The 9,753-nt window shown below is 32.3% G+C and overlaps 1 long non-coding RNA gene across 1 annotated transcript; it reads left to right on the top strand.

Annotated features, from left to right (window-relative positions):
- The first annotated feature begins 6,875 nt into the window (after positions 1 to 6,875).
- Positions 6,876 to 8,334, top strand: LOC127902949 (uncharacterized). The gene is made up of 3 exons (XR_008055603.1): positions 6,876 to 7,012; positions 7,713 to 7,861; positions 7,939 to 8,334. It is a non-coding gene; the product is annotated as an uncharacterized LOC127902949 (long non-coding RNA).
- Positions 8,335 to 9,753: the final 1,419 nt, after the last annotated feature.

Here is a 9,753-nt window from a genome sequence, read left to right as displayed (position 1 = left end):
ATGTTGTTTTCTTGTTTTTCTTTTGCATTCACTGGCAGCTTGTTTTTAGTGTTTCTGCTTTGTTACAAATGCATAGCTAAAATACTTTCATCTACAGTCAGGACCTTTTATTTAGTTTTTTTTTTTTTTTTTTTCTGTTGTATGCAGTGAACTACAATGATTAAGAGGGTAGATATGTTACAGTTTTATGAGTTCCTTATAGAAACAGGCTAGTCGTCCATTTCCCTATTTAGCAAAATAATCTCCCTAGTGATTTATTGAAGTTTATTATTTCTTTTTCACTATTTGGGTTATTTCTATGGATTTCAATTTCTTAGGCTCATCTGAGCCAGATGAAAGTGCAATTAATCATGTTCCTGCCAAGTTGTAATGGTAGAGCATGCACTGTGCAAGGTTGTGTGCATCTTAAATGCAATCTCACCTGGTTTTCATTAGCTCAGTTTGCTGTACCAAGGATTTACTTATTTTGCCAGGTTGAGTGTGCATGCATACCTTGCTAGACAGCCACAGCTCAGGCAACTGATTGAGGATCTCATGTTCAGTGTTACTGCAACAGTGCTGAAACGGTACTGTTCCTACATTTTCACAAGATTTATGATAGGCATATATTATGATAAGCAGTTGCAGAATGTCATTTTTTACTTACTAACTCATCATCTTTTCTTGTTGGATACGAAAGCAATATTTAATCTCTTAGGATCTTAGCCAAACTGCTAAATGCTGAAGTGCAGTGTGTTGCATAATTTCATTTATATTTAAATTAATGTAAGCTTGTAGTTTAAAGGATATAGTTGCTTCCCACATTATTGGCTATGCCTAGAGGAATTTTTAGGGGTAATGATAGAAGTCTTGCAAAACCTTCCCAGTATCTGGTCATATGATTTAGTTTTGGTCTACTATATACTCTTTCACACTGTACACTTTAGTTAATTTAACACATACGGTTCTAGCTGGTTCTAGTAATTAATGGGAATAGAATATCATTACTAGAATAGCCTACAATAAATGGGGAACTAGCAGCCTACTAATAGGATTGGAAGTTGGCTACTAATGCAGATATATTACACAAAGAATACAATTTGATCAGTTATGCATGGTGACTGATATTCATCTGATTTTCTGCTCGCTACATTGATTGATGCTCGCGTAGCTTCTTTCAATTGGTTGTAAAGCTGGGCTATTGCATTCTTGTTTGTTGCATGCATGGCTGAACCTGATTAGTTTGTTTTCTGGCTGCAGTTAATTGATGGTTAAAATGCATTAGTAACTGTTTCAGTAAGCCTTCTAGATATTTTAGGCAGGAGATGACAAGATTATATCCTAAGCTCAATCCATTAATTGAAAGAGAAGGGGGGGGGGGGGGGGGGGGGAGGAGGAGGAGAGAGAGAGAGAGAAGTTTGATTGAGTGTTGCGGGTAAATTTCAATGACAGAATACAGTGTTCAATTCAGGTAGGAATGGTATTTTATTAGGGGAAGGGTGAGTTGGTAACAAAGGTTTTGCCATTTCACATCTGGCATTATAAGTTATTTTGGAGATTGCCCATTTCATTGAACTGGCTTGCAATTGTTTGATGGTTTCTAATGTCAAGATATTTATTTTGCTTTATCGAAAATCTGACATTTTTATCCCACCTAGCATTTTTCAAGTAGTTCCTCTGCATAAATTTTGAATGAGCCATGAATGGTTCTGTTATTTATAAGATGCCCATTAACGGTAATCAGAAATCATTTGGATTTTTCATTGTTTCATCGAGTTTTGCATAGCATGTGAAGTTAATCTCTTACCTTGGTGCCAAGTTGAATTGGTGCAGAAACAGGATAGAATTCCTCCAAATTGAACAGGACTCTTACCATTCAAAGGTTAATCAAGTAAGGGTAGTTCTCTTAAATTTAAAAAAAAAATCATTAATTCTTTTGTTCCAATTTACATACTATTAAAGAATATATTATCCTTTATTGTGATCAGTGTTGTTAATGTGTCTACAGTCCAATCACCTTTAAATAATTTAAGGGTATAATGTGCTCCAAAGTATGGAATTATTGATGACATAATGTCATGATAATTTTGATTTAACGTGTAATTTTTAGGATTGAGAATCAGTCCATGCAAATAGGGGATCTTGGTTTTTAAAAAGCAGTGATCTGGGAGCTTGAAACTTGGTCAAGGATCATTCCTTCTAAGTATCTATTGTTTACTCACTTAAATTATGCTATTTGTTTACATTCATATCTTGAGATTTCAAGAATTAGACCAGATTATTAGCGTTTTAAGAATGGCATAACTCACTTAAACCTATTTATTGAATACTGCTATTAAGTATACTCTATGGTTGAACTGTGGTTAGATTCTTGTGGCACAAGCCTGAGCAGCATTTGTTCTTAGCATATTTGCAAGCATATTATTTCATACTATTGACAAAGTCTAATTGGTATTGGAGCCAGGATTAGTAGCAACTTCTTATGTGTTGAAGTTTGAAGGACCCTTTTGGTGTTTGCTTTCTTCGTTGATGATAGTAGAGCTGGCAAAATTTGACATGATTCGATTATCTGACATGAACATGACACGAATAAATGAAAATTAAGTCGTCAAATTGGACACGATTATTAAATGAGTCGGGTCCGGGTTGACACGATTTTTTTATGTGTTGGGTTAGGGTTAAAGTTCTTGACCCATTTACCCAAAAAATGACACGATTATATTTTTTTTTAATTAATTTCTAAGTTCTTTTCATTAAAACTCAAATATTGGACATGATTCTCTCTTTTTATTTTTTTTTAGAAAGGTAGATATATACACAATGTTTTATTTATAAAATTTTATATAGATTTAGAACTTTAATAGTGTATGTAAAATATTAGTATACATGTATCCTTTATGATATTGATATATAGTATTATTTACATATATATAATTAAAAGCTTTAATAGTATAAATGTGTAATATTTTAGGGGGTGTGTGCATATGTGAGTGTGTGTGTAACATTTGTTAAATATATAGATATTAAATAGGTTATTGGGTAACCCGTTTATTTTCTGTATCGGGTTTGGATCAATGTAAATTTTACACGATACGAAACTGACACGACACGAACACGACTTGACAACCCATTTTGTCAGCTCTAGATGATAGTGACACTTTTCCAGTAGTGTATAATTTAACTCATCACCCAAGTTCTCGTGAACACTGATTTAAATTTAGTAAGTTTTAAAAGAGCGATTTATAGCCAACCATGTTAAGTACTCATGTGGAAGGCCACTGTGGCACTATGAACTCACATGGGATTAATATTGTTTCGGGCACACAATCCATTTGAGTCAAATGCCAGTTCCCAAATTTTAATACTATGCAACGCAATTTTATTGGATGGTGAATTTTATAACTTATAAAATTATTATTTTATAACTTATAAAATTATTATTTTATTATCTAATAGATGAATATTACATTAATTGTGAATCAAATATTAGAGTCTTTAGTATTAGTCACGAGGTCAATAATTATGAAGAGCCAAGTGAAAATTTGTTAACATCATCGGAGGTCAAAATACCCATAAAAATTAGTGAAGGAAGACTTGGCAACTCATTGAATTTAGTTTGTCATATGATGACAAGGACCAAAGTGGTCGAAAACATGCCAAAATTCAATCATTTATGCCGACAGTCAACTCTAAGCAATCAGTAAATACAATTTTAATTTAAGAAATAAGCGTTGCAAATAGTTTAAAATTCAAGACTTTATCATTCATTGGTGACTAATTATTTAGAGTTATTCGGTCAAGATATACACCTCGATCAGTTACAGAAAAATTATTTCAAAATTTTGGAATTTAAAAAAAGTATATCTTGTATACCTTTTCTTAACAAAGAAGTCATTGCTGCTGCTGTAACACATAATGAAGAGTCCTAGGACGTGGAGATGGCAAAAGCTAATAAAGCTATTTTGTGGGGAATGCGGGAAGCTCTTAGAGCTGGAGCAGTTTTTGTAATCAGAGTTTGACTCGAAGGGAGTGATAGAGCTAATCAATAACAAGAGGGGTACTTTAATAGAAATTTATTGGGTGATTTTCGATATTTTGGAGACTAAGAAGAGTTTTCAGAATTTCAAAGCTCAACATGCATCTAGAAGTTGTAATATATTAACAAACTCTTGGCCAAATTAGTCTTAAGGAAATTAGAGTCTATTATATGGCTAGATGTTGATGTTATATATTTGTTCTTTTCATGAGTAGTGAAAGGTGTAATTTCTATTTTTCTTTTAAAAAATAAAACCAAATCACATCTGCCTGGTCAAATTTTGAGGCTAGCTTGCATATATTTGTTAAGATTAAGAGTGTAATTTGCATCATTTGAAGGTTTCGACTCCTATTATGACAATTTTTTGTTAGGAAATTGATGGATGAAGTAGACACACAAATAAACGAAAATTGAGAAATATTGAGACAACATAATCACATAGGGACACCAAAACTTATGTGGTTCGACTTTTGCATCATTTGAAGGTTTCAACTCCTATTGTGACAATTTTTTTGTTAGGAAATTTGGGTGAAGTAGACACACAACTAAACTGAAATTGAGAAATATTAAGACAACGGAATCACATAGGGACACCAAAATTTATGTGGTTTAACTTTTCACTTACGTCCACGGACAAAGATAGAAGGATAAACCTTTACTACTAAAATGAGAATTACAAGTATTATAATATTTTTAACTCACTGCCCAAAACTCCAATACACTCAATCTCTCACTCATCAATCACTCAATTCTCACTTGGCTTTCTCTCCTCTGAAAATAGAATTGAAGAAGAAGAGAATTAGATGCCGAGAGGGGAAATGAAGCCTTCTATCTATAGGCTTCATTTCCTCTCCTTTTTGAATATTATTATTATTATTATTATTATTATTATTATTATTATTATTATTATTATTATTATTATTATTATTATTATTATTATTATTATTATTATTTTCTTCAAATTATGCGGCACCGAATGGTGCTGCTTTTATTGACTTTAATTATTATTATTAACCATAAAATATGTTAATTTAGCTAATTGGCAAATTGTAAAAGAAGATTATATTTACGGGGAGCAATTTGTGGAATCATTCTTTAAATACATGAAATGTTTGTCATCATCAAAAAGGGGGAGATTGTTAACATATATGTTTCCATAATATTTATTTTGATGATAACAAACAAGATTAAGAATGATTAATCTTTTCAGCTCAAATTATTTAATATTCTTTTTAAATAAATCATTATTTTCACATTATAAATGTTTTGTATTTAATGGAAAAATGATTTTACGAAACTAATTGTTTTTATTCTTTTTAAATAAATCATTATTTTCACATTATAAATGTTTCATATTTAATGGAAAAATGATTTTATGAAATTGGTTGTTTTTCAAAGTTTATGGTTTAATTGAAACATTTTGAAAACTTTGAAATAAACAAGTATTGCTTGAAATTTTGGTGAAGGACTTATTTGAAAAGTGTCATAGCATTTTGGGCTATAACATAATTTTAGAAAGTTTTGGGATTAACAAAGTATTACTTAGAAATTCTGAAATTGGACCTATTTGTAAAGTTTCATAACGTTTTGGGTTATAGTACAGTTTAGTAAAATTTTAGGGTCAAACTGTAATTTCAGAAAATAGTGCACTGTACAGGTTACTGTAGCAATCACTGTAGCAAACGGCTAACCGTTTATTTAAAAAGGGCTAACCGATAATTTCCAGAAAGCATGTTCTGCAAAGTATTGTTAAAATGATGATTCTGGAAACTAACGGTGAACCGTTTACTGAAAACGGTTAACCGATTATTTCCAGTTTGCTAACCTTGAACCGTTTAGTAAGAACGATTAAACCAAATTTGTTTTGCAGGTCTCTGGAAATTAACGGCGAAAGGGTAAGCCTAAACGGCTAACCGTTTATTTGAAAATTGGCCCAACGGTAACTTTGACCAGCGTAAACGGTTAACCGTTAATGGTTAACGGCGAACCGTTTTCGGGCAGACAGTTTGTAACGGCTAGTTTTTCAGCTCCAACTATAAATAAGCTCAATCCAATTCAAACAAGAAGAATTCCAACGATCATCATTGAGCAAAATATAGAGAATACAACTTTCATTGAGCTTTAAATCTTTGTATTCATCTCATTCATTCACACATTGAGCTTTCACTTGTGATCAAACATATTGTGTGAGAGAGATTCATTTGTAATCTTTTTTGTAAAATCAAGTTAAAAGATTGTAAGTGTTGGGATACACTTGGGTTAAGAGATTGGGGATAATCTCTTATTGTAAAGGTCCATTGACACCTTGGAAGTCAATTGTAAGCGTTTGAAGCCTTGGGAGGCTAGCTTAGTGAAATCCTCAAGCCCGGTGTGCTTGGAGGCGTGGACGTAGGCGGGGATTGCCGAACCACGTAAAAATCCTTGAGTTTGCTTTCTCTTCCCTTACTCATTTATTATTGTACTTTTATTGAATTTATTGTTTTCGAATTTATTAAGGCATTAGATTAAATTGTTGTGTGGTTTGCCTAGGATAATTTTTAAAATCCCAATTCACCCCCCTCTTGGGTTGCCTAGTTAGTATTTCAGCGCGCTGCTGCCCAGCGACGGGCGCGCGCGCGCTGATGAATTTAGGAGATGGGCATTTTTTTTTAATTTGTTGGCTTGTTTGTTGGTTTGAATGTTTGTGTTCTGTTTTCTAGCAATTGTTGTGGGAATGAGGTGAATGTTAAGAATTTGGAGAAGAATGTAAAAATATTGGTGATTTGAATTTTTCAAAAAAAAAAAATCATGCCTGATTCTTGCAGGAAGAAGATGATTGCTACTAGAACAATCAGTTACTTTTTTTTTTTTTCCTAATGTTTCACTTTTCCAACTCTTGGTGATTCAGGGAAAGCCTGAGTTGGTGGCTGATGATGAAACCAAGATGGCACAGATGGTTTGCTCTCCAACAAACCATGAAGAGTGCACGGCTTGTGGAAGTTAAAGGAGCAAATTCTGGTTATATTCCTTAAAAAATATATATTACCTAGGCATAGGTTACAGACCCTTAATTGAAGGGGGCATGTTTTGATAATATGGGTATCTGAAGTATGATTAAATAACTTTAACATGAAGTAACTTAAAATGCTCGGTATGGCTTATGTGTTAATATATCTTGTTAACTGCATAGTTCCTATTTCATGCTGGGTTGCTGTATTAAGAGTTTGAATACTGTGGAACCTGAAGTAACGATGACAATTTATTGAATTAGGTTGTGACAATTTATTGAATTAGGTTAATTACAATTAACGCTAGTGTTACTCATGATTGCAAAGTTGTATTTTTTGGCCCGATTTTGTCCTAGGAATGATATGAGAAGTTTGAAATATGGTGCTTTACTTAAGATTTTATATGCCTTCTTGTGAATTCATGCATACTTATTCATGTCTCACATCTTCTCATTGGGTGCTCAGAACGCATTTTGGTAATTGCATGCAATAACATTGAGGGGTGAATGGTGATGGCCTCCTTAAATGGAAGAAATGAATGAATGGATTAGGAGAAGCTACAGTGAGAGTGGAGTGCATTTGAAATTCCTATCACACTCATTTAGATGCATTGTTTTCCACTCTATTTAAATTTCCTTTATCCTTCAAATTAAATTGAAAGTAGTTTTGAATTTTGATGATAGAGCCTTAGACTCTTGAAAATCTTGAAGATTGCGATGTTGCTGAAGAGCATGAAGATGGCGTGATTGCTGAAGATGCTGAAGCTGGTGTTGCTATTGTTGCTGCAATAGTGAAGTTGTTGAGGTTAGTAGCAGCACTATAAATGGCGGTGCTGTTGCTGCTGAAGAGAGCCCGCATGGTAAGGGATGATATTTGACATTATTTATGGATATAGCATAACTGTTCTTATTCTAATATTCAACATTAATTTTACAGATGAAGAGAAGCCTTAAGATTGCTGCTTGCTAGGGAAAGAATAAGTGAAGAGAAGCTGAACCAGATCTTAGAAGACATGCTTGAAGGATTTTTTTTCCAATAAAAAGAGAAGCAACATCACAAAGACTACTTATTGAGGCAAAATTAATATTGGGAAGAAGACTAATCCATGGGAAAATGCTATGTAGATGCTCCTAAGATAGAGATATATGAGTCTTGTAACTAAGTTAATATCTTGGTTACTAATTATAGTGAAGCACGTTTATTTAGATTCTTATTAGGTTTATTATTTTCTTGGAACTTGCTGTGGACAAAGAATTTAATATGTCAAGTGAATTATGTCTATTGGACATCGACTTTAACATATAATAAATCAATAAATGATTCAATTTTAACGGTACCTCTATTTATATCAATAAGAATTTCAAAGATACTATAAATATCAGTTTGTATATTTGAAACCCTAGTGTTCAATAAATTTAAATAATATTAATTTATTAATAAATTAATATTTTTACATTATAATTTATTCATAAATTTATAATTTATTATAACTAATAATAAATATTTAAATTTGAATAATATTAATTTAAAATTAATAATAATATAAAATATTGATACAATTTAAATATATTAATATAATATAATATAATATTTAGAGATATTATCAGTTTCCTACCAAAGTTATTCTGACACATCATGTCAGTGCCACGGTTTGGTAAAAACATCATTTTACCACCAAACGTTTAAACTATTAGCATTTTCCCACCATTCCGTCAACTAAATAAAAATTATGCTAACATCATAAGGGCATTTTGGACATCTCACGAGAAACCAAAACGTTGCGTTTTGCAATTGTAAAAAAACAAGCAATTTGGACATGGAAGCCCTATAAATCGAAATCAACCCCCCTCTCTCTTGTTTCTTGTTCCATCTCCGCCCTCTCTCACTCATTGTCACTGACCCATATCTGTCTCACTCTAGTAGCAGTGTCGTCTTTTGGGGTAATTTTGTAATTAAATCGTCTTTTGTTGTTCTTTCTTTTTAAAGGGTAAAATCGTCTTGTCGTCTTTTTGGGGGTAATTTTGTAATTAAATTATCTTTTGTTGTTCTTCCTTTTTGAAAGGGTAAAATCGTCTTTTATGCTCTAGGGGTAAAATTGACTTTTTATGCATTTTTCGTTAAATATTAATTGAGTTTTAACGGAATAGTGAGAAAATGCTAACAATTTAAATGTTTGGAGGTAAAATGATATTTTTACCAAACTGTGGTACTGACATGATGTGTCAGAATAATTTTGGTGGGAAAATGATAATATCCCTAATATTTAATTTAAATTAATAACAAAAAAATAATACAGTACAGTATAGCACCAAACATTATACAATATTATTATAATACAATATTAATATAATACAACATAATATAATAAAGTGTGCCAAATGCACTCTAAAAATACTCTAAGAGCAATGTGCCTTGTTGGTGATGCCTCGTTGCCACGAAATTGTCATCTTGGCACCACTTCAATATAAATATGAGATGACATCTCAACATGTGCCTAGGAAAATATCTCAATAAGATAACATCAACCATCGCTCATATTAATTACCTATCAATTAATGTAAGTCCCAAAGCTAGATGTAAGTTGCTAGACCTAGAGTTATTATTTAGCAAATAGGGTGCAGCGTTAGTTGGGGGGATTGAGGTCTGGTAATGAGAGTAAAGTGACTAGTTGATGGGCTGGTAAAGAGCAAGTCAGCTTGGTTATCTATGTTGTCAAACATCCAATGCCTAGATGATGTGTAAATGACGAAG

The sequence above is a fragment of the Citrus sinensis genome, chromosome 6 (genome assembly GCF_022201045.2).
Source record: "Citrus sinensis cultivar Valencia sweet orange chromosome 6, DVS_A1.0, whole genome shotgun sequence".
NCBI lineage: Eukaryota > Viridiplantae > Streptophyta > Magnoliopsida > Sapindales > Rutaceae > Citrus > Citrus sinensis.
This window is presented reverse-complemented; position numbering and strand designations above follow the sequence as displayed.